Source organism: Trichechus manatus, unplaced genomic scaffold, assembly GCF_000243295.1.
Source record: "Trichechus manatus latirostris isolate Lorelei unplaced genomic scaffold, TriManLat1.0 scaffold00066, whole genome shotgun sequence".
In the NCBI taxonomy this organism is placed as follows: domain Eukaryota; kingdom Metazoa; phylum Chordata; class Mammalia; order Sirenia; family Trichechidae; genus Trichechus; species Trichechus manatus.
The window spans coordinates 8,430,332-8,455,968 of NW_004444002.1; positions in this window are offsets into that span (position 1 = coordinate 8,430,332).

Sequence of the window (25,637 nt, forward strand, 5' to 3'; positions counted from 1 at the left end):
TTCATCTGTTGATGGGCATCTAGGTTGTTTCCATCTTTTTGCTATTGTGAACAATGCTGCCATGAACATAGGTGTGCATATGTCTATTTGAGTGACGACTCTTATTTCTCTAGGATATATTCCTAGGAGTGGGATTGTCAGATCACATAGTATTTCTATTTCTAGCTTTCTAAGGAAGCATCATAATGTTTTCCAAAATGGTTGTACCATTTTGCATTCCCACCCTCTGCACGTAAGAGTTCCAATCTCCCTGTAGTCTCTCCAACATTTGTTATTTTCTGTTTTCTTGATTCATGCCAGTAATGCTGGGGTGACAAGGTATCTCACTGTGGTTTTGATTTGCATTTCTCTTATGGCTGGTGATCTCGAGCATTTCCTCATGTGTCTGTTAGCCACTTGAATGTTTTCTTTGGTGAAGTGTCTGTTCATTTCCTTTGCCCATTTTTCAATTGGTTTATTTGTCTTTTTGTTGTAGAGGTGTTAGATTTTCCTGTAGATTTTAGAGATTAGACCTCTGTCGGATTTGTCATAGCCAAAAATTTTTTCCCAGTCTGTAGGCTCTCTTTTTACTCTTTTGGTGAAGTCTTCTGATGAGCATAAGTGTTTAATTTTTAGACGATCCCAGTTATCTAGCTTATCTTCTGGTGTTTGTGTATTGTTAGTTATGGTTTGTATCCTGTTAATGCCATGTATTAGGGCCTTTAGTGTTGATCCTATTTTTTCTTCTATGATCTGTATAGTTTTTGGTTTTATATTTAGGTCTTTGATCCATTTTGAATTAGTTTTTGCGTATGGTGTGAGGTATGGGTCCTGTCTCATTTTTTTGCAGATAGATATCCAGTTTTGCCAGCACCATTTGTTAAAAAGACTGTTTTTTCCCCACTTGAGGGACTTTGGGCCCTTGTCAAAGATCAGGTGACTGTAGGAGGATGGATTTACATCTGAGTTCTCAACGGAAAGGGTCTTTTGAAGGTCAGGACTTTGACTCAAATGGTGTTCTAATAGCTTAATATATTCTAAGTTCTTAGTAAAAAGTCCCAAGACTGGTTGCAGGAAAATCTGGTTCTAGGCCCAGTTCTGCCATTAATTTACTGTGCTTCATTGACCATGTCGTGTCACCTCTAAAACAAACAAACAAAAAAAAAACCCATTGCCATCAAGTCCATTCCAACTCATAGCGACCCTATAGGACAGAGTAAAACTGCCGACAGAGTTTCCAAGGAGTAGGTGGTGAATTTGAACAGCCAACCTTTTGGTTAGCAGCCAAGCTCTTAACCACTGCACCACCAGGACTCCCTGTCACCTCTAGGTGCTCCAATTTCTTTACCTCTTAATCAAAGTTGAACTTGACAACTCTAAAGCCACAGGTCCTTCCAGCTAATATTCTATTTATTAATTCATTTATTCAATAAATATTTACGGCCACATGCTATGTTCCAGATATTGTGATATGTTCTGGGGATAGTGTGATAAATAAGACATAGTTCCCACCCCCATGGACATAAGACTATAGTAATATGTTTTGTTTTGTTTTCGGGGAAAGGGGTTGGTCACAGAAAGCAGCTCTGGGAAGACGGCATTTGGCTGTGATCTAAATAGTAAGGAGGAATCAGCCATGTGAAAAAAATTAGAGTATGAGTGTCTTAGTTATCTAGTACTACTATAACAGAAATATCACAAGTGGATGGCTTTAACAAACCAAAGTTTATTCTTTCACAGTCTAGGAGGTTAGAAGTCCAAATTCAGGGCATCAGCTCCAGGGGAACACTTTCTCTGTCGGCTCTGGAGGAAAGTCCACGTCATTAATTTTCCCCTCCTCTAGGAGTTTCTCAGCAGAGGGACCCTGGGTCCAAAGGAAATGCGCTCCTGGCTCTACTTTCTTGGTGGTATGATGTCCCTGTCTCTATGCTTGCTTCTCTCTTTTATATCTCAAAAGAGATTGACTTAAAATAAAATCTAATCTTGTAGATTGAGTCTTGTCTCATTAACATAACTGCCTCTAATCCAGCCTCATTAACATCATAGAGGTAGGATTTACAACACATAGGAAACTCACATCAGATGACAAAATGGTGGACAATCACACAATACTGGGAATCATGGACTAGCCAAGTTGACACACAAATTTTGGGGGGACACAAATCAATCCATAACAAACAGCAAAGATTGTTCCTGACAGAGGACATAGCAACTGTAAAGGCCCTGAGATGGGAAGAAGCTTGGAGTGTTGCAAGGAGCCAAGCAGGAAATGAAGGCCAGAATGAGTTGAGTGGGATGTGCAATGGGCAGAGTGGTACTGGATGAGACTAGACAGCTGTGAGCCATAGGTACAAGTTTAGATATTATGTAGGTTACTCTAGAAAACTATAAAGAAGTTAAAAGAAGGGGTATGACAAGATCAAATTTGTATTTTTAAAAATATTACTCAGGCTTCAGTGTGAAAATTGGATAGTAGGAAGAAAAGAGTGGGAGGGGGTGCCTAATATGGAGTAATTTGCCTGCAACACACTAAGTATAGGACATTATGTGTTGATGTTAGGTGCCATCGAGTCAGTTATCACTCATAGCAACACTATGTACAACAGAATGAAACACTCCCCGATCCTGCCCCATCCTCATAATCCTTGCTATGCTTGAGCCCATTGTTGCAGCCACTGTGTCAATCCATCTCACTGAGGGCCTTCCTCTTTTTCTCTGACCCTCTACTTTATCAAGCATGATGTCCTTCTGTAGGGACTGGTCCCTCCTGATAACATGTCCAAAGTAAGTGAGACAAAGTCTCGCCATTCTCACTTCTAAGGAGCACTCTGGCTGTATTTCTTTCAAGACAGACTTGTTCATTCTTCTAGCAGTTCATGGTATATTCAATATTCTTCCCATGCACCATAATTCAAATGCGTCAATTCTTCTTTGGTCTTCCTTATTCATCATCCATCTTTCACATGCATATGAGGCAATTGAAAATACCAAACCTCAGTCCTCAAGGTGACATCTTTGCTTTTCAACACTTTAAAGAGGTCTTTCGCAGCATATTTGCCCAACGCAATGCGTCTTTTGATTTCTTGACGGCTGCTTCTGTGGATGTTGATTGTGGATCTAAGTAAAATGAAATCCTTGACAACTTCAATCTTTTCTCCGTTTATCATGATGTTGTGAGGATTTTTGTTTTCTTTATGTTGAGGTGTAATCCATATTGAAGGCTGTAGTCTTTGATCTTCATCAGTAAGTGCTTCAAATCCTCTTCACTTTCAGCAAACAAGGTTGTGCCATCTGTATAATGCAGGTTTTTAATTAGTCTTGCTCCAATCCTGATTCCCCATTCTTAACATAGTCCCACCTTCTGGGATTATTTGCTCAGCATACAGACTAAATAAGTATGGTGAAAGGATACAAACCCTGATGCACACTTTCCTGATTTTGAACCATGCGATAACCCCTTGTTCTGTTTGAAGGACTGCCGCTTGGTCTATGTACAGGTTTTATGTGAGCACAATTAAGTGTACTGAAATTCCTATTCTTCACAATGTTACCATGATTATGTTATGATCTACACAGTCAAATGCCTTTGCATAGTCAATAAAACACAGGTAAACATCTTTCTGGTATTCTCTGCTTTCAGCCAAGATCCAATCTGACATCAGCAATGATATCCCTGGTTCCACGTCCTCTTCTGAATCAGGCTTTAACTTCTGACAATTCCCTGTCGATGTACTGCTGCAACCACTTTTGAATGATCTTCAACAAAATTTTACTTTCATATGACATTAACGATATTGTCTGATAATTTCCACATTCAGTTGGATCACCTTTGTTTGGAATGGGTACATATATGGATCTTTTCCCGTCAGTTTGACAGGTAGCTGTCTTCCAAATTTCTTGGCATAGATGAGTGAGCACATTTGTTGAAATATTTCAGTTGGTATTTCGTCAATTCCTGAAGCCTTGTTTTTTCTTCAGTGCCTTCACTACAGCTTGGATTTCTTCCTTCAGTACCATCAGTTCTTAATCATATGCTACCTCCTGAAATCTTTGATTGCCAACCAATTCTTTTTGGTACAGTCACCCTGTGTATTCCTTCCATCTTCTTTTGATACCTCCTGTGTCATTCAATATTTTGCCCATAGAATTGTTCAATACTGCAACTCAAGGCTTGAATTTTTTATTCAGTTGTTTCAGCTTGAGAAACTTGGAGTGTGTTTCTCCCTTTTGGTTTGCTAACTCCAGGTCTTTGCACATTTCATCATAATACTGTACTCTGTCTTTTTGAGCTGCCCTTTGAAAACTTGTTCAGCTCTTTTACTTCATCATTTCTTCCTTTTGCTTTAGCTACTCTACGTTCAAGAGCAAGTTTCAGAGTCTCTTCTGACATCCATTTTGGTCTTTCTTTCCTGTCTTTTTAATGACCTCTTACTTTCTTCATGTATGATGTCCTTGATGTCATCCCACAACTCTTCTAGTCTTCGGTCATTAGTGTTCAGTGTGTCAAATCTATTCTTGAGATGGTCTCTAAATTCAGGTGGGATATAGTTAAGGTCACACTTTGGCTCTCGTGGACTTCTTTTAAATTTCTTCAGCTTCAACTGGAACAGCATATGAGCAATTGATGGTCTGTTCTGCAGTCAGCCCCTGGCCTTATTCTGACTGATGATATTGAGCTTTTCCATCATCTCTTTCCACAGATGTAGTCGATTCGATTCCTTTGTATTCAATCTGGTGAGGTCCACGTGTATAGTCACCGTTTATGTTGGTGAAAAAAAGTATCCGCAATGAAGAAATCATTGGTCTTGCAAAATTCTATCATGCGATCTCTGGCATCGTTTCTATCACCAAGGCCATATTTTCCAACTACTGATCTTTCTTCTTTGTTTCCAATGATAGCATTTCAATCACCAGTAATTACCAATGCATCCTGATTGCATATTTGATCGATTTCAGACTGTAGAAGTTGGTAAAAATCTTCAATTTCTTCTTCTTTGGTCTTAGTGGTTGGTACGTAAATTTGAATAACAGTTGTATTAAATGGTCTTCCTTGTAGGTGTATGGATATTATCCTATCACTGACAGTATCGTACTTCAGGATGGATCTTGAAATGTTCTTTTTGCTGATGAATGTGATGCCATTCATCTTCAATTTGTCACTCCCGGCACAATAGACCATATGATTGTCTGATTCATACCAGTCCATTTCAGCTCACTATATGCTAATCAGATAATCCAAACGAGTTACGATAACTTTCTAAAGGTTGTAACTCTTCAAGATGGCATATGTACGTAATTGGTAAGAATCCAGTTGATATGGCACATACTAAAATCACATTTGGTAAGAAAAGAAAATTTTTGTATTATGTTCCTTATAAAGGACTTTAGCTATATCAGTCTATTGGGCTACATTTTAGAATGCATATATACAGCTAAACATAGTCAGAACAGAACATTAGGATGATGTACAATTTTCCACTTTTAAAATAGTGTTATATCTTAGGCTTGGGAACAAAAGAATCAGCAGTGATACAATTTACCAATCATTTGGTAATATGTTAACATCTCTGACTAAAGACTAGAGCCCTCATGGTGTTTATTGCCTCAATAAACATGTAATTAGTTTGGAGAGAAAAGATCAGCCCAGCTGGCATCTATAGATATACTGGTCCTCAATTGTCATTAGCCAGAATTTCACCGGCTGTCAACAAAAGCTTCCAGGGGTATATCTCAATTGCCTGGAAGATTCACACTTTTGGAATAACTCATAGCCCAAGAATGCTTTAGCAATACATTATTACTATGATAGTTAAGAAAACTGATATGCAGAGCTGGTTTGATGGGCACGGGAAACCTAGAGAGGAAAGGGGGAGTGTGTTGTCACATTATAGGGATTGCAACTAGTGTCACATAACAATATGTGTACACATTTTTGTATGAGAAATTAACTTGAGCTGTAAACTTTCACCTAAAGCACAATTTAAAAAAAACTAGAAAAAATTGATACACTCTTGGTAGCAAAAATATTATCTAACGATATCATGCATAATTTATCTCCACAGAAAGAAAAAAATGATACCAGCTCTTATTGTGTTTACCTCTCTCTATGTTGGGTGGAAGTAAAAACCAGAAACAACAGAACGAGCTGTATACCAAGGCTCTACCCTCCAGCTTTAATATAAGACTTCAAAGAGAAAAGCCTTGGTAGAAACAAAGCAATATGTTGTATGTACCTACCTAAGAAAGAAAAGCTGATACTATGAAAGATTTTAAGTTCTGAAATGAATCGTTATATTTTTCCATGACTTCCATATTTTAAAATACAAAATTTTAGGTAAAAATCAAGATAATAAGGAAGTGATACAGAGACAAATCACCCATTTCATGGTAACTGCTGTATAATATATAGGTCAGTGGAAGAGCATTCCAGAAAGGTTGCTGGGCACAAAGCTAAACTTGGCTTTAACCAGGAATTAAAAGGCCCACTGAACTTCAACTGAGAATCCAAAGCACAAGGCAGCATGCTTGCATATATACAAACTGCAACAAAGCAGCATGCTGCCTTTAAGAGCAGCGCCACTAGATGTATGTTTAAGCTGGAATAGTGCCAACAATTCTATTTCTGAGAACTAAGAGGACTGTAAATAAGTGTGTCTGACCAAAAGTCAAGACAAGAGAATGGTCCTTTGTTGAATTTCCAACTTTTGTGGGAACTGTAACATGCTAAGGCTATTTATTTTTGTGAAGCTACCTCCAGGGTTCTGAGCATTTCACTACATATCTTGAAATTATCGATGATACTCTAAAGTTCCACAAAACTAGGATTTATACCTTTATACATCCATGTCTTTCCTTCTGGTGATTTGTCAACCTGGTGACTGCCTCTACCTCAAGGCCCAGTTCAAATATCATATCCTCCTTTCTGCAAGTAATTGTCCTTTCTACCTGATCCACCTCTTCCAAAAGTAAATTAATTGCCCTTATGTATATGTTTGCTTTATATGTACCTGATTACCAAACCTTTCAGAGAAGTAGTATAGCTTAGAGGTTAAGAACATCAACCATAGAGAAAAGCAGACCTGGATCCAAATTCCAGCTCCACTATTTACTATCTGTGACTCTGAGCAAGGTGCTTAACCACTCTGAGGCTCAATTCCGTTAACCTAGAAACATGGATATTTCCAATACCTATCTCATGATGTTCCCTAAATGCTTTAAGCTGTTTCGTACCACTAGGCAATCCCTTCTCTCAATCTTTCCAACTTTCTACAACTTCATTTACTTATATAGTTACCTCCCCTCTTCTTTCAGAAGTGTAACTCCCCAGAAAGTTTTCCACAATCACTTCTTCTCCTCCAATAGATTCCAAACTCCATACTCTCAGAACAGTTAACATAACATACAGTAATAATTTATATAACAAAATGTGAAAGCCATCCATGTTGTTTCATGTGGTGGTCGCTGGTTCACTTCCTTTGCTGTATTGTATCCCATTGTGTGAATATATCACAATTTATCTATTCTACTATTGATGAACATTTGGGAAGTTTCCAGTCCTTTATTATTATGCATAGTGATGCTATGAACAATCTAGTACATATCTTTTGGTAAACATATGTACACATTTGGTTTGGGTATATACCTAGGAGTAGAATTGCTGAGTCATAGGATATGTGTATGTTCAAATTAACAGTTACTGCCAAAAGTTTTCCAAAGTGGTTGTACCAATTTATACTCATAACAGCCATGTAGTTGCATCCCAGTTGCTCCAGATCCTCACCAATACCTGGTATTACCAGGGTTTTTGTTTGTTTGTTTGTTTTTGTTTTTTTAGCTATTTTGATAGGTGAACTGTATTTTAATAGATGGAAAATAATCAGAAAGATGTTGTAGGATCTTCAACATACAGAGCCGAAGACATAATATGGGATAAAGTACAACTGTTCCATGTTTATACCCCACTGAGATTAGACTGTTCAATTAATCAGTTACATTTCTTTAGGAGTTGGTCTTCCTCCTATATGGATTACATGGGACAGAAGAAACCATACCTTATACATCCTTGCCACTGGTGACTTCCACAGGGCCCAACACATAGGAGGTGCTCATGTTTGGTGAATGAACAAATAAAGGCATTAAATACCTCCTGTTATGAGAGACTTACTATATCCCAAGGCCGGAGAAAGCAAAGAATGGTGGTACTTCATGGAGCAAGAGAATCTTAAAGGATGAATTGGATTAAAGTGGGGAAAGGAGGAGAAATAATGGAAACAAAGGTACAAAGATGAAAACGAGGGATATATGAAGCAGAGAATGGAGAGCTAGGTCTGAAAAAGTTGACTAAGGGCTCTATATTTAATAGCATGGCATGGAGATGTCCGCTCCTAGAGAGAGAAAGACAGGTGAGCACCATCAAGGTACTAAAAAACCTTCTTGGAAGAAGACAGAAGAAAAGGGAGTGACCACCACCACCACCACCCTAGACAAAGCCTTCAATGTGGCCAGTCCCATGGCATTACGGTATCTACTTGAATATGCTTGGCTTTAGCCAGGTCTAAAGTTTCAGCCAGAGCTGGAATTCAATCCTCCAGAGGGTTCATACTGATGATTTTCTCTTTTCATTTGCTACAGAACCATTTGTCATTTTCCCTTTAAGTCAACAGCTCAAAGCTACAGTGTCACAGGTCTACCCATTTCAAGTCAGCCTGAGTCATATCAGCAAACAGAGTTGGCACTGACCTTTTCATATTCGGTATTTGACTGCCTGGCCCATCAGTGGGTCTCATGTCTCTCTGTTTACAACTTCACTAAACTGTGAAGAGGGGACCGTCAGTGAAAATACCAGCTCTGAAAGGTCACAGCAGACAGCTTACTATTTGCCAATGATTTTTAATCATTCACTCTGCAATACACCCGAGACTCTGTGGCTAATTCCGTTTGTTACTGACAGAAAGAATTTTCACCCAGCCCTCATTTCAGGGTTTAGCAGAAACCAGAGACAAATACAATAGAATCTCACTATATTATGGGGTTTGGAGATGATTCAATTCAATAGGTTTTTCTTCAATACCTTTTACATACTGAGCAGTGTGTTGATTATTACAAAGAAGCAAAAATCATGCCCCTTACTTAAACAAGTTTTGGAAATGTATGTAGATAGACACATATACATATAACCTGCATGTTATCAAGCCCTTCATAGTCTCTGGATATTGAATAAAGTCATCAAAGTAGATTGGACAGGTTGGATAAATTCTAACGCTGTCATAGAATGGAATATTATGTGTCCCTCTAAAACATGGTTTCTCAGTCTCAGCACTATTGACATTTGGGGCTGGATAATTCCTTGTCATGGGGCATCTGTCCTGTGCATTATAGGATGTTTAGCAGCATCTCTAGCATACTCACTGCCAGTAACACTTTCAATAGTTGTGACAACCAAAAATGTCTCCGGACATTGCCAAATGTCCCCTGGGGAACAAAATCTCCCCTGGCTTAGAACTACTGCTCTAAAAAACGAAATAGGTTTATATTCACTGACACATTATTAGTGAAAAGTGCAAGATGTAAAAGACTCTTTCTCTTACTATATGTAGTGAAGAAAGGCCTGGACCAGTAATTCTTAACCTTCGGTATCATTATAATTACTGGAGGAGTTTTTTAAAAAGTCTTTGGAGGCAGACCTAGGCTCTGGCGCAGATCTGGGTTAGAGCCAGAGAATGTGCATGTTTAATAAGTTCCCAGTTGATGCCCATGCTGCTGGTCTGAGGACCACACTTTGAGAATCTCTGTTCTAGAAGGATATACCCCAAATTATTGACAGGGTATAACCCAAATTATCTCTCTTAAGTGGGATTGTAGAGTAGAGGAAAAGAGGAAGCTCTATTTTTAATCTTACATTCTTCTGTATTGCATGAATATTTATGATAGGCATGTATTACTTTTATAATAGGTTTTAAATTTCTAAAGTGATATTCACACCAGTAACTGACGTTTCATGCTCTTGCTTCCATCTACTCATGATCTCTAGTTTCACCATGGAGAGAGCTCTTCTCTAGCCCTCCACCAAAACCACCCATGGAGTGTCCCCAACAACTTCTGAGAGTTTTCAAGAAATGCCTCCCTGGTGCTCCTAAACTCCTCTCAGCTACAGCCACCGTGTAGATTCCATCTTAGTCTTTATTTCTTGCTTCTGCTACCCTTGTCTCTCTATTCATGAAGTCACATTATGGAGCCTTTTCCTAGTGCTCCCTAGTCTTCCAAATGCAAAGGCAAAGCTGAATTCCTTGAAGAAATTGGAAGAATATCCCTACTCCGATGGTGGGCTGGAGTAAGCATGTCAACTATACATGGCAGTAGAAGCAGGGAAAGGCAATGAGACAAAGGGATAGTACCATCGTAGTACAAGGACAGCCTGACAGCCCTTCCCGGAAAAGCGTATCCCCCTTGAGTCCCATTGCAATAAATCAAGATACTGCAGGAATAGTTTGGTCTCAAGCGCACGTTGTCGCTCCACAATCAAACCAAACTGGCACGTGCCCTGTTTGGTGCTGCACTTTATCACCCGAGTTTTCTTTTGCTTGTTCTCTCCGGCCTCATTCTACCATTCTCTCAAGGAAATAACTCCTTCAGCTTTTTTCCACCAGGGGTGGAAGAAAGACATCATACCATCTTCTGATTTTGTCCTCATTGCCCTTCTCTTTCTCATCCATACAGAACAAGGAAACATTGATCTCCTCCCTCACACTTAAAACACAAAAAACAAAAAAGAAATCACACCCTCGGAAATCAACCTATGTACATAAATGATGTTCAGAGGAGCAACAGCAAAAATCAGATTCCCAGTCCAGGTCAGCTATGCATCCTGCTAGACACAAAAGGAGAGGCAACAACAACAAAACTGAGGATAGAAACAAGTAGCATAGTATGTGGCTCAGCAGGGGAGGGGTGTGGGAGTGCAGAGGAAGTAGAGATGAATCTAGGCCGGCACGATTACGGAGGGCGGGCGTCATAGAGAAGGCCAGATTTGAGTTTGATCCGTAGGATGCGAAGGGGGAAAAGAGAGCACCTGGCTCAGTGAAGGCCATGACCGTGTCATTATTTCTCAGCACTCAGAATACAGTGGGGCTCATTTTTGAACTTTCCCTTGGTGACTATGGATTCTAACATGTTTTATTGTGAAAGATACTGTTCATACTCATTCAAGGTCATATAGCCAGTTTGTAGCTGAGCTGACAACAGAAACCAAATCCAATCCTCTTTTCAGTACTCCACCCAGCCCTTCTGAGAACAGGCCAGTGAAAGAAATTCAGAATGGCAATCTCTGATACTGCGGTTGAGGAGATAGAGGAAAAGGCCTTAGGCACAGAAAGTTTGCCAGTAGCGCTCAGACCAAGAAAACCATTCTTTAACGGGATTTTAGCATCACTGAGGAACGCCCTCAATGTTCCCATCCACAGTTGGGACAATCAACCACAAGGTCAGTGAAGAACAGTGTTTTTTAATGGGCCAGTCGCCAGTCACAGAGTAACCTGCCAGCCACCTTGCCATGGGCTTCTAGAAGGCATTGTTTTAAAGCCAGCACCACTGCACTGGTTTAAAATACCTCAGTCAGATTATCATGCCCTTAATTAGCCGTGCATGATGGCAATCAATTAAGGATGGCATAAAAGCCAATAGAAATAATGCAACTCTCATTAGGGATTCCTCATTTGTTATATGAGTGTGTCTACTGGGTGAGCTGCCATTAAAGCAAACTGGGGCCTATTATTTAAGCCATTTCAGGAGAGTGCTGGGTTATCTTTCCCTTTGACATTTATTGTACCTGGCATAAAGGTTAAAAACAATTATGTTCACTTGGAATATTTATTATCTTATGAGATTCACGCAGGGCTATTATGTTTGTTTTCCTCCCCTTATCAAAGCTGGTCAAGGGGAGACTTTTTAATGAGCTTGAGCTAAATATTAAGAAAATTTTCCCTTCTCTGCACTCAGAGAGATAAACCTGGAAATAAAGCTGGAGATGGTGATACTCTATAAAAGCCATAGCTCTGAGACTTGTTTATCATTTGCACACTGCTGCTGCTGCTGCACATGCTTTCAGGCTAGCTTCAATTGTCTGAAGGAATCATATCAGCATTTCAAGGAAGACACAATCATATTAGTGGAAAGAACACTGAGTTTGGAGACAGGAGGCCTAGTTTCGAGCTTGCTTTTCCACCAACTTAATATACAACTTTGACAACTCCATCCTTCTAGTTGCTCCAGCCAAAAACGTTGATTCCTCTCTTTCTCTTACACCTCACATCCAAACCATCAACAAATGCTGTTGGCTGCACTTTCAAAACAAATCCAGACTTTGATCACTTCTCACCTCTTTCACCACTACCAACACGGTCCAAGACAACATCATCTGTAGGCTGGATAACTATCATAGTTTTTTAACTAAATCTCCTGGCTTCACCCTCACCCCCTAGAAAAGATACTTGCAAAATTTAAGTCACATATGACCTAGCAACCTCAATCCTAGGTATATACCCAGAAGATGTGAAAGTAGGAACACAGATAGTTGTACACCCATGTTCATTACAGCACTTTTCACAATAGCCAAAAGGTGGAAACAACCCAATGTCCATCAACAGAAAAATGGATAAACAAAACATAGTATATACAGATAATAGAGTAGTATGCAGCCATAAAGAGAAATGAAGTCCTGATGCGTGCCACAAGGTGGATGAACCTTGAAGATATTATGCTGAGCGAAATAAGTCAGTTGCAAAAGGGCAAATACTACATGATCTCACTTATATGAAATAAGCAAATATATAAAAACCAAAGATTAGTAATGGGTTACTAAGGGTGAGAGGGAGGGGGAGAGGGGGAGTTTTTGTTTAGGGGGGATTGAGTTTATGTTAATGGTGGTGGAATGATTCGGTAAAGGATAGTGAAAATGGTTGCACAACTTGAAGAATATAATCAATGTCATTGAATTATACATGTGGAAATTGTTGGGGAAAAAAATCTATGTGAAACATATCTCCTCTGCTCAAAATCTGCAGTGGTGACTATCTAAAGAAAGATAGAAGAGTAGGCAGCTCCAAGCTCCATCCCCCAACAGAAACACTGAAAACCAAGCAGAAACTGTCAGAAGCAACTTTATCAGAACTCTAGAAAATAGTCAAAGGTTACAGAAACTAAATGAAAGCAGAATTTTTTTTAAAAAAAAGGCAACTTGAAAATGGTAGGAGAGCTTTGTGTCTTTTTTACTTGCCCAGGCCCTACCCACTCCCTGCCTTGGGGGCCATCTTGGAGATGGCAGCACATGCTTCTGGTGTAAGACCCTGTTTCCTGGTTCCAGAGGGAGCAGAGATCTTATTCACAAATCATTGGGCACGTCTGTTCTAACCTACCTGGTGACTACCTAAAGGAATGAGGCAAGGCGCTGAACTCTGATTTGACTATCTCAGAACTCGCTCAGAGCAGAAAAGAGGCAGGCATTGCTTAAAAACACTGTAAGGTGAACTATCAACTCATAACCACCTGAGCAAAAGAAGCAAAAGAATAACATTGAGATATACAATAGCCCATGTAAGATCTGGGAGAAAAAAAATCTGGGGAGAGAGTTTTTTTTTTTTAAATTAGAGCAATCAAAAGCATCGGTGCATACATGGGAATTTCGAAAGCCATGCACATACCCAGGGCAAGACACATGCTCAGAAAAGACTTGAGAAAACCCTAAACTTTCACCTGGAGTTAATCTCCACGCCCAGTGTAAACCTGGCTAAGTATTAAAGGTATACTCCAGCAAAGAGCCAACCTGCAAAGATTGGGAGAGGTGGTGGTGGTGTTACTGTTGTTTGTTTTTGTTTTTGTTTTATTTTACTGTTAGATACAATTTGCTAGTATTTCGTTGAGGAATTTGCATCTATATTCTGTTGTAGAGAAAAACTTGAATGCTGTTTCAAGTTAAAACAGAGAGGTTTATTAAAGGTTTGAAATAATTGCAATTGGGGAACCACACAGCCCATTGAAAATGGAACCAGTTAGCCCCAGGGTGGTGTTGTTATACAGGCATTCTTATGGGGTAAAAAGAGGAACCAAACCATAGGGAGGGCAATTACAGGAAAATCAATGAATATTGTAATAATCACACTCTGATTGGTTACTGATTATTAATAGTATAGTTAGAGATTACAGATAGTTTCACAGGATGTTTACATCATGGTCACAAGATGCTTACAAATATTTTCTTTGTCTATCTTGCAAAAATATTTTGTTGGCAACAGCACAAAGACAGCACTCCTACTGAGTACATTTATTTTGAGGGGTACAGATGGTCACTTGGTTAAGACCCATCGGGGCATATGACTTCACATTCTGGTTTTGACCATTCTGGTCAAAACCATTCTGGTTTTTCTCGAAAACATAGCTGTTAGTCTAGAAATCCAGATTAAAATTAGATAGCATGGTCCGCATATTATGCCTCTGTCCCACTGACTGCACTGAAAGTTGTCTTTTCCTGAGACAATTCACAAGGGATATTAGCCTGTAATTGTTTTTTCTTGTGGTGTCTTTATCTGCCTTTGTTATCAGAGTAATGCTGGCCTCATAGAATGAGTTAGAACATGTCCCTCTTCTATTTTGGGAAAAGTATGTGAAGGATTGGTGTTAGTTCTTCTTTAAATGTTTGGTACAATTTACCAGTGAAGCCATTCAGTGTTTGATTTTTTTTTAGTTGGGAGGTTATTTGCATATTTGTTTATAAATTGTGGTATTTACATATGTAACAAAATATTTTCAGTTTCAATATTCTTCATATGTATAATTCAATGACGTTAATTATGTTCATCATGATGTTCAACTATCACCATTACCTGTTTCCAAAATTTTCCATCACCTTTAACAGAATCTCACAGTGTCCCCTAAGCAAAGAATCCTCCCATACCAGGTAACCACTAATAAACTTAGGTCTCTGTACACTTGCCTATTCTAGATATTTAATATAAGTAGAATGATACAATATTTGTCCTTTTGTGACTGACTTATTTCACTCAGCATAATCTTTCCAGATTAGCAATTCCTCAAAAAGTTAAGCATAAAATTACCATATGACCCAGCAACTCCACTTCTAGACATATACCAAAAAGCATTGAAAACAAAGACTCAGACAAAATACTTGTACACTTGTTCATAGCAGCATCATTCACGATAGCCAAAAGGTGGAAATAACCCGTGTCCATCAACAGATGAATGGATAAACAAAACATGGTATATCTATACAATGGAATATTATTCAGCCATAAAAAGAATCAAGTTCTAATACATGCTACAACATAGAGAAACTTGAAAACATTATGCTAAGTGAAATAAGCCAGACACAAAAGGACAAACATTGTATTATTCCACTTACATGCAATATCTGGAATAGGCAAATTGAGAGATCGAAAGGCTATTAGAGGTTACCAGGGGCAGGGGGAGGGGGATGTGGGGGTTATTGCTTAATGAGTACAGAGTTTCAGTTGTAGGTGATGAAAACATTTGGAAATAAATAGTGGTGATGGTTGCACAAAATTGTGAAAGTAATTAATGTCACTTAATTGTCCACTTAAACCTGGTTATAACAGCAAATTTTATGTTATATATATATTGTACCACAATAAATTTTTAAAAAAAAATCTGCAGTGCTTCACCATTTCACTCAGAGTAAAATCCAAAGTCTTCACAATGGCGTCACAAGTCCTAGGACATCTGGTGCCCATTACCTCTCTGCCTTCCTCTCCTACTATCCTACCCTTACTCACTTTACTCCAAACAAACTGGCCTTCTTGCTGTGTCTCGACATCTCCTTCTGGGCTTTTCTTAGACAGGTATTTTCCCAGGTGTCTCCATGGCTCACCCCCTCACCTTCTTCAAGTCTGCTCAAACCTCAACTTCTCAGTGTAGACCCAACTTCATCACCCTATTTAAATCTTCAACTCCCCACACTCACTCCACACTCCTCATTCACCTTTAACCTGCTGTCCCTTTGTTTGTCTGTTTCCATGGCACTTATCAATTGCTAACATTAGTATAATGTTAGCATAATTGTTACTACAATGTTAGTATAATTAGCATAACATTTTTTCATCTGTTTTGTTCACTGATGTATCCCAAGTGCCTTCAATAAGTACCCAGCAGAGAGTAGGCACTCAAAAAATATTTGTCTAGTTTAATAGAATTTCCCCAGTTTGGGCTTCAATTTCTCCATCTGCATAATGGTATCACTGAACTAGTGTAGAAGTCAGCAAAATTTTTCCTATAAGTGGCCAGGTTAGTATATTTAGTGTTGCGGCTATATAGTCTCTGTCTCAACTACTCAACTCTGCCATTGTAGCACAAAAGCAGCCAAAGACAATACATAAAAAAATGAGCATGGCTGAGTTCCAATAAAACTTTATTTACAAAAACAGTCCAGTCTGTTTTGCTGTAGTTTGGGCTGTAGTTTGCTGGCCCCTGAACTAGATGATCTTTAAGAGACAATTGTGGCTCTGTGGTATGAAAGAATAGATTCGCTGCTAGGGGATACATTTTGTAACTCTCATGTCACACCACCTAATAACTACCTATTCTGCTGTACTTAGACCTGGATAGCCCTGTAGAGAAAGTAGGGTAGGCCAAACAGTGCCAGGATGGCAGGCCACTGATTAACATTTATACATACTAAAGTCACTACTTCCCTTCTAAAAGATCAAAAACGTTATCAGTTTCCTCAGTGGTTTTCTTCACGGGGAGCCACATGCTGGTAGAGAACCTCCAAGGGGTGGTCTCCGCCAGACAGAGTACCATAGTCTCCTAGCTGAGGATAAAGAAAGCTCTTCCTTTGGCTTCCCCTGCCCTCTCACCATCATGCTAAAGTTCCCAGGGTTTCTTAATGCCTAATTTTGATTCTGTGGCCCTCAAGACCTGCCATACTACCCACTACCAACCGTTCTAATCAGGGCCACAACAGACGGACCCTGATAGAATGGGAGAAAACTGTGGAACAGAACCTCAAATTCCTAAAAAGCAAACAAACAGTAACAACAAAACACCAGACCTACTGGACTGGTTGAGACTAGAGGACTCCCCAAGACTATTGCCCTGAGATTCTCTTCAAACCTTAAACTGAAACTAACCCTTGAGGTCACCTTGTAGTTAAATAACAAATCGGCTAAAAAAATAATGAGTATCACCCGTAAGTAGTGTGCTCTTTATAAAATCACCTATATGAGACCAAACGGTCAACAATTACTTTAAAACAAAGATGAGAATGTAAGGGGGCAGGGAAACCAGATTAATGAAAACAGAAAAACTAGAATGAAAATAATGAGCATGTTCACACATCATGAAGAATGTAACCAATATCACAGAACAACTTGTACAGAAATTGTTGAATGGGAAACTAAACTGCTGTGTAAACTTTCACTAAAAACACAATAAAATAGTACTTAAAAAAATCAAAAAAGACTACCAAAGGCAAACTCCCAAATGCTATGAAGACTCAGAATCACTCCTAACATCAGCCATCAACACCCATGAAGTCGTGATACTGAGGTCACAATACAGTTATGCAAAGTCACTGATTGACAGGTGGTCATCAAAGGAGATCTCAGAGGCATTCAAACCAGGCATTACATCACAGTAGCAGGGTTAGCCAGATTTAGAAGCTTGCACTTGCCCATTGCTCTAATGCTACCATTCTTCCATTCTCCTCTCCCTTCTCTTTGTCCCATTTCCCCCTCGCTCCCTTCATCTCTCTCTCCCACTATATTTTCCCTAGGGACCATCAGGTCAGTGAAAGCACCACATTAATATAGCCAAACACAATTGTTTGTTATCCCAACCACTTAAAAAATACGTGCCATTCAAAACACTTGTCAACTGGACAACAGTCAAATGAATTATATTATTAATTATATTTCCATAAAGTTCTCTACCCATTAAAATGATATATACGGTGTTTTCAATGACACAGAAAAATGATTCTAAAAGTAAAAAAGCAGAATTGAAATTTTACATACCGTGATCAATTATATGTTTCTATATAATATACATATTACATACATCTATATAATACAAATACTATATAATACCCATTCCTCACTTATCAACTCAGTTAGGTTCCAAAGACCAGGTTATTATGCAAAAATCAGAGTTATGTGAAAATGGAGGATGACTACATGTCATGGACTGACTTATGTCCCCCCAAAAATGTGTGTATCAGTTTGGCTGGGCCATGATTCCAGGTATTGTGTGATTTTCCTATATGTTGTAAATCCTGCCTCTGTGATGTTAATGAGGGAAGATGGACAGCAGCTGTGTTAGTGAGGCAGGACTCAATCTACAAGATTGGATTGCATCCTGAGGCAATCTCTTTTGAGATATAAAAGAGAGAAGTGAGCAGAGAGACAGGGGGACATCATACCACCAAGAAAGCAGTGCTGGGAGCAGAGCGTGTCCTTTGGACCGGGGTCCCTGTGCCGAGAAGCTCCTGTCTGGAGGAACACTGATGAGAAGGCCAAGAGAGAGAGAAAGCCTCCCCCTGGAGCTGACACCCTGAATTTGGACTTTTAGCCTACTTTACTGTAAGGAAATAAACTTCTCTTTGTTAAAACCATCCACTTGTGGTATTCTGTTATAGCAGCACTAGATGACTAAGACACTACATCATTACATAACTGCCAAATTACATCATTGCATAACTGCCAAACCACTGAGAATCATGGCCCAGCCAAGTTGACACACAACCTTAGCCATCACAGCCAGTGTTACTTTCACCTCTCACCTCGGTGTTCATTCCTGCCAGACATATGTCTTTATTGTGCAAAATAGTCAAATAACAGATTTTCTACTATTGTTGTAAATATGAAATGTTAGATAACGAGACCGTTGATAAGTGAGGAGTAGGTGTAAAGATGAAGAACTGTATAAAAATATTAACAGTGATAATCTCTGGTTTGGAGGATTATGAATGATTTTATTATATTCTTGTATATTTTGCAAATGTTTTGCATGTGTTACTTTTAGAGACAAATTTTTTTTTATTTTACAAAGCAGAAACTTTACTGATGGCCACAAGGGAGATAGTACTTCTCAGTGCTGCAAACCATTCCCTGTTCAGGAGACACATCTGATGCATTACTAGCAGATGGCCCACTGTGTTATGTGCTGATCAGTCATTTGTGTGTCTGTTTCCTTGTGGTCAGAGGCCATGTCTCCTTCCTTCACTGTTGAATCCCCATCACCTCACACAGAGCATAGTATCGAGTCAGCATTTCCACAGTAAATGTCTGCTGAATTGCAGTTATAGTGGTAAGGAATGGCAATTGTTTATAAAGGACGAAATATAGTGTACTGGGTTGAATACCGTCCAAAATTCCTGTCCACCCAGAACCTCAAGAATGTGACCTTATTTGGAAATAGGGTCTTTGTAGATGCAATTAGTTAAGACGAGGTCATATCGAAAGAGGGTGGGCCCTAAATCCAAAGACTGATGTCCTTATCTGAAGGCTTTATGAGGACTCAGAGACAAGAACACATACAGAGGAAAGAAGTTCATGTGATGATGGAGGCAGTATTGGAATGATGCAGCTGCAAGCCAAGGAACGGCAAGGATTGCTGGCAACCACCAAAAGCTGGGAAGAATCAAGGAAAGATTTTTCCCTAGAGCCTTCAGAGGAAGTATGGCTCTGCTGACACCTTTATTTTAGACTTCTAGCCTCCAAAACTGTGAGAGAATAAATTTCTGTTGTTTTAAGCCACCCAGTTTGTGGTCCTTTGTTATGGTATCCCTAGCAAACTAGTATACGTAAATTCTCTCTCTCATCCACACTGACACTCCTCCAAGAATCTCTCCAGTGCTCAGCTGGGCTGAATGGATTCAAGATGACTTCTTGTCAATCTATTTGGTGAGAAATTTTGCATAGGGCAGAAGAGAAAACACACTGCTTTAAGCCACACAACTTAGTGTAGGCCAAATTCTCTTCTCGTGGTAAAAGCACCGTGTCTCTCTAGCCGGCCCAATTACCTTCTTTCCCACTACTCAGTTAACAGCGTGTTAAATATCATTCCTGTAACAGCTTTAACCTCAATCACTGATTGCCCTGTGGCTTTCAAATTCTTTGCACTTACACAAATGCCAAGTCATATTGCTCTATTTCTTGGAGCTACTCAAGTGGAACAGAATTTGTTTACTGCTGTGGGGGCCAATTCTCAACATTTTCGACGATCCCTTGTGGTTTGTGGCCCAGACAGTGACCTTACACTTACACAAAGTGTTGCTCATTTGCAAGGTCCTCTGGTGCCCAAAGAAATCCCCTGTCCATCTTCTAAAGAGCTAGTCAGCCATGTGACCAAATCAGGCACCATTTTCCAGGAGCCTTGTGAATACTTCTGAGAAATTTTCAAACAAATTCTTGGTTCTTACTGCCCTGCCTCCTCTACAGAAGAAACAGCAAGTACATGGACTGTTTTAGTTGCTTTCCTTGCATAAGCTGGCAGTACTCTAGGGACATATAATGAAACGGCTAGTTAATCACTCAACTTGCCCTGAATGACCACTGTGTGAAAAGTCAATTTTTAGGTACCTTAGAAGGGACACAAAGAAAATAGAAGATGGAAAAGCTCCTTTGTCAGTACCCCTGAGAACCTGACACTCTAATTGTGCAAGCACATAAATACATGAAAAAGGTTGATCATTCCTCTCAAAGAACTAGAAAACGTACAATTAGAAAGTTGTTATGAATTAAATTGTGTCTTCTCAAAATAGGTGTAGGAATCCTAACCCCTACACCCATGGATGTAATCCTGTTTGGGAACAGGGTTTTCTTTGTTATGTTAGTTAGATCATATGAGTGTAGTATGGGTTCTAAATCTACTCACTTTTAAGTTATAAAAAGAGCAGATTAGCCATAGAAATATGAACACATGCAAGGAGGAGGTAGTAACACCATGTGATGATCATCTACAAGCCAAGGAACCAAGGAATGTCTGAGACTACTTACAAGGAAGCAATCAACCTGGCTAACACCCTGATTTGGACTTTTAGCCTCCAGAACTGTGAGAAAATAAATTTATGTTCTTTAAAGCCACCCACTTGCGATATTTGTATTACAGTAGCACTAGATAACTAAAAAAAAAAAGGCAGTAGAACAGATATTTTCTGGGAAAAAGTAGAGACAATGAGAAAGAAGAATAAGCTTGGAACTAATCAAGACAAGTTTCCTGCAGGGAATGACTTTGTAGACACAGCTTTGAAGCAGGGAAGGTATATAGCATGGTAGTGAGTAGTATGCCACTTGACACATAATGGTCAGAGAGAATAAAATGTTGAATTGAGAATATCACTGCCCAGGTAGCTCTGGTAGAGTGACATACATAGACAGGCAGCCTGCCATCAAACAGCAGCATCTTCGGAGATTTTCTAGAATTTATGGCTCAACAGTAAGGCCTGAACAAGATTGCATGGGAGTACCACAGTTCCCGCAAGGCTGAAAGAAAGCCTACTATACTGGCCAATATTATAAAGGTTTACAGAAAACCATTACTCTCTGTGATTGCTAAGTATGGATGAACACCTGCTTATCCAAACTCACGTGGATCTTAACTATGTCTACCTTGTATGCCTCTAATTACTTCCAGGCAAATCTGTGTTCTGCTTGCCAACATGCTGCTAATATAACTGTTGATCACAATTGTACTGCCAGTTCTAAGATTAAGAATGTTACACTAATCTTTTCACTGACTCTTCACAAGAACCCTTTGAGGTAGCTTCCATTATTATATCCCATTTTGGACACAAAGAAACTGAGGTTAAGAGAGGTTACACAACTTGCCTACAATCACACGGCTAGAAGTAGAAGAACGGGAATTGAATTCAGGTCTGTCTGATTTCCAACTCCATTCTCTTATCCACTATACTATAGGCTTACAATATGTACATCAAGGAACCATAAGGATGCTGAATCATAAGTTCAGCATCTTCCTTCTTTCAGCATTTCTCTTCCTAGAAATCATATAATATAAAAATAAAACAAAAAACTTTTTAACCATCATTTTCAGAGAGCATGGTGTGGCAGAGTCTGTAATGTGGTCATCAGAATCCATTTCCTTCTATACACCGATGTTCACTGCAGCACTACTCACAACAGCCAAAAGGTGGAAACAACCAAAATGGCCCATCAACAGATGAATTGTTGTTGTTAGGTGCCGTCGAGTCGGTTCCGACTCATAGTGACCCTATGTACAACAGAACGAAACATTGCTTGGTCCTGTGCCATCCTCATAATCGTTGTTATGCTTGAGCCCACTGTTGCAGCCATTGTGTCCATTCATTTCATTGAGGGTCTTCCTCTTTTTCCCTGACCCTCTACTTTTCCAAGCATGATGTCCTTCTTAAGGGACTGGTCCCTCCTGATAACATGTCCAAAGTATGTGAGATGTAGTCTCCCTATACTTGCTTCTAAGGAGCATTCTGGCTGTACTTCTTCCCAGACAGATTTGTTTGTTCTTTTGGCAGTCCATGGTATATTCAATATTCTTCGGCAACACCAAAACTCAAAGGCATCAATTCTTCTTCAGTCTTCCTTCTTCATTGTCAGCTTTCACATGCATATGAGGCGAATGAAAACACCATGGCTTGGGTTCCACCCACCTTAGTCTTTAAGGTGACATTTTTGCTTTTAAACACTTTAAAGAGGTCTTTTGCAGCAAATTTGCCCCATGCAATGCGTTGTTTGATTTCTTGACTGCTGCTTCCTTGGGTGTCGATTGTGGATCCAAGTAAAATGAAATCCTTGACAACTTCAATCTTTTCTCCATTTATCATGATGTTGCTTATTAGTCCAGTTGTGAGGATGTCTCTTTTCTTTATCTTGAGGTGTAATCCATACTGAAGGCTGTGGACTTTGATCTTGATCAGTAAGTGCTTCAAGACCTCTTCACTTTCAGCAAGCAAGGTTGTGTCATCTGCATAATGAGATTGTTAATGAGACTTCCTCCAATCCTGATGCCCCATTCTTATTCATATAGTCCAGTTTCTTGGATCATCTGCTCATCATACAGATTGAAGATGTACAGTGAAAAGATACAACCCTGATGCACACTTTTCCTGACTTTTAACCACACAGTATCCCCCTGTTCTGTTCGAATGACTGCCTCTTGATGAATAGATAAGCAAAATGTGGCATATACACACAACGGAATATTACTCAGCCATAAAGAGAAATGAAGACCTGATAGATGCTACAACATGGATGAACCTTGAAGATATTATGCTGAGTAAAGTGAGTCAGTCACAAAGGACAAATATTGTATGATCTCACTCATGAAACAGAATAGGCAAATGTATAGAGATCAAAGTTTATTAGTGGTTAACAGTGGCAGGAGGAAGAAGGAGCAGGGAAAACACTGATAAGGAAGCAGTGAGCTACTGTTTATGGTGATGGAAAATTTGACAATGATTATTGGTTAAGGTTGCACAACATGATTATCGTAATTGGTATCACTAAATTCTGCACATGAAAAATGTTGAATTGGTAAATGCATTGTATATATTTTTACAAAAAGAAAAGAAATAAACCATTATTGTTTTAATTCACTGGGGAAAAAATTCATTTCCTTTTCTTTATAGACAAAAAGACACACTACATATCCAAGACTTCCTTTCAGTTAGGTATAAGCATGTGACTTAGTTCTGGAAAATGGAATGTGGGCATAAGTGATGCACACCACTTCAAGGAGCAACCCACAAAATTATCCCATGTGTCCACCCTCTGTCTTACAGAAACTTCCAGGAGGGGGCAGTTGATGTGTTAGGAAGATTCAGACTCCCTAGCAGATGACAGAGGCACATAATAGAAGAAGTCTGGGGCCTTAACAACCACATGGAAGACTGCCCACTGATCAGGAATATCTATATTGGGCTCTGCATGGGTGAGACATTTTTATCATGTTAGGTCACTAAGATTTGGAAGTTTGTTTGTGAAGGAAATAACCACAGATAACACAATTATTTTAAATTATTAGACTACTTATATAAATAAATATGAAAACCAGGATGAAATGAATAATTTTCTACAAAAATATAATTTATCAAACTGACACCGGAAGAAATAGACAAATCAAAACAAACTGATTTCACTTAAGAAATAGGTAAAGTTATCAAAGACCTACCTTCCTACTGTCCTCCAAAAATATATAAACAAAACATGGTCTAGACAGTTAAAAAGCAAATCATTTTAGAGGTGATAAAATGAAAATAAAATTCCAAATTCTTACATACACGATGTTCTTGGATATGTATAACATCTGACATCAGCAATGAATGTATACCTAGCTTCATTGTAATTTCAACTTTCCCTAAGCTAATTTAACATGTCTAAATAAAAATAACATGGAAGGGGGGTGAAAATTAGACAAGTGGTTTCTAGAGTTCATATGAAATTAAACAAACAAGACTAGCCAAGGGAGAAAAAAAAACTCCGGGAAAATAAGGCGGGGGGGGGGGGGCAATGAATAAGGGAAAGCCCTATTAGATATTCAAAGATATTATAAAGCTACAATAATTAAAACTGCGATATAAGTGTACAAATAAGCAGATCAGTTCAACAGAATATAAAGTCTAGACATAGGTCAAAATGTTTATGGGAATTTTGAACATGATAAAAAGGTAACACCTCCAAGTTTTGGGGCAAGAGAAAGATGATTATTCGATAAATGATTTTAAGACAACTGGCTGGTCATCTGAAAAAAATTAAGTTAGATCTATACTTTATATACACAGCAGGATAATCTCCAAATGGATTAAATATTAGAATGTAAGATAAAACACAAAAATCTAGAAAAATCATTCAAGAACTTATTTACAGATTTGAGCTGAGGAAAATCTTTCTAACAATAACAGTTCAGAAGCTATAAATTTTGACTAGTTAAAAAAAAAACCACAACAAAAAAAAACACCTTTTGCATTTCCAAAATCTTCTTCCTCCTGAGGTCATGAAGATCATGTCAGGTAGGCACTGGACAGTCACTTACCTAAATGAAATGACTCAATTCCTTAACTGACCCCAGAGGGAATTAGGTATCCTCTAGAAAATCTACAGGAGGCTATTGAGACACTCCAAATTTCCTGAAGACTCAAATCCTCAGAGATGTCTGAATGTGTAGAGACTGTCATTGAGGTAGCAGCCACCATTCTGAAATGTTAATGTGGCTCTCAGCTGCCATGGATAGCCATACCCCTAAGGGCAGCTTCTGAAATGGAGATTCCAGAGATTCATCTGGATGACAAAAAGAAGTTCCAGGTCACCTTTCCTGAGCCTGAGCCCTGCTGTGGATCTAATTGAACCAGTGTTTCTTCATTTGCTTGTTTGTTTTTAATGAGCTTTACAAGTGGCTCAGAGAACTCCAGAACCTTGATACCCAAATCAGTAAGGCCAACCCTAACTGAGATGGTTACAGATGAGAATAAAGTGGTCCCAGGATTTCAATGTGATCTAGCTAATCCCATGAAATGTCACATGTAGGTAAAGAATATGTGTTTTTTTTTTTTAATATTTTATTGTACTTCAGGTGAAGGCTTACAGAACAAATAGTTTCTCATGAAACAGTAGTACACATGTTGTTTTATGACATTGGTTAAC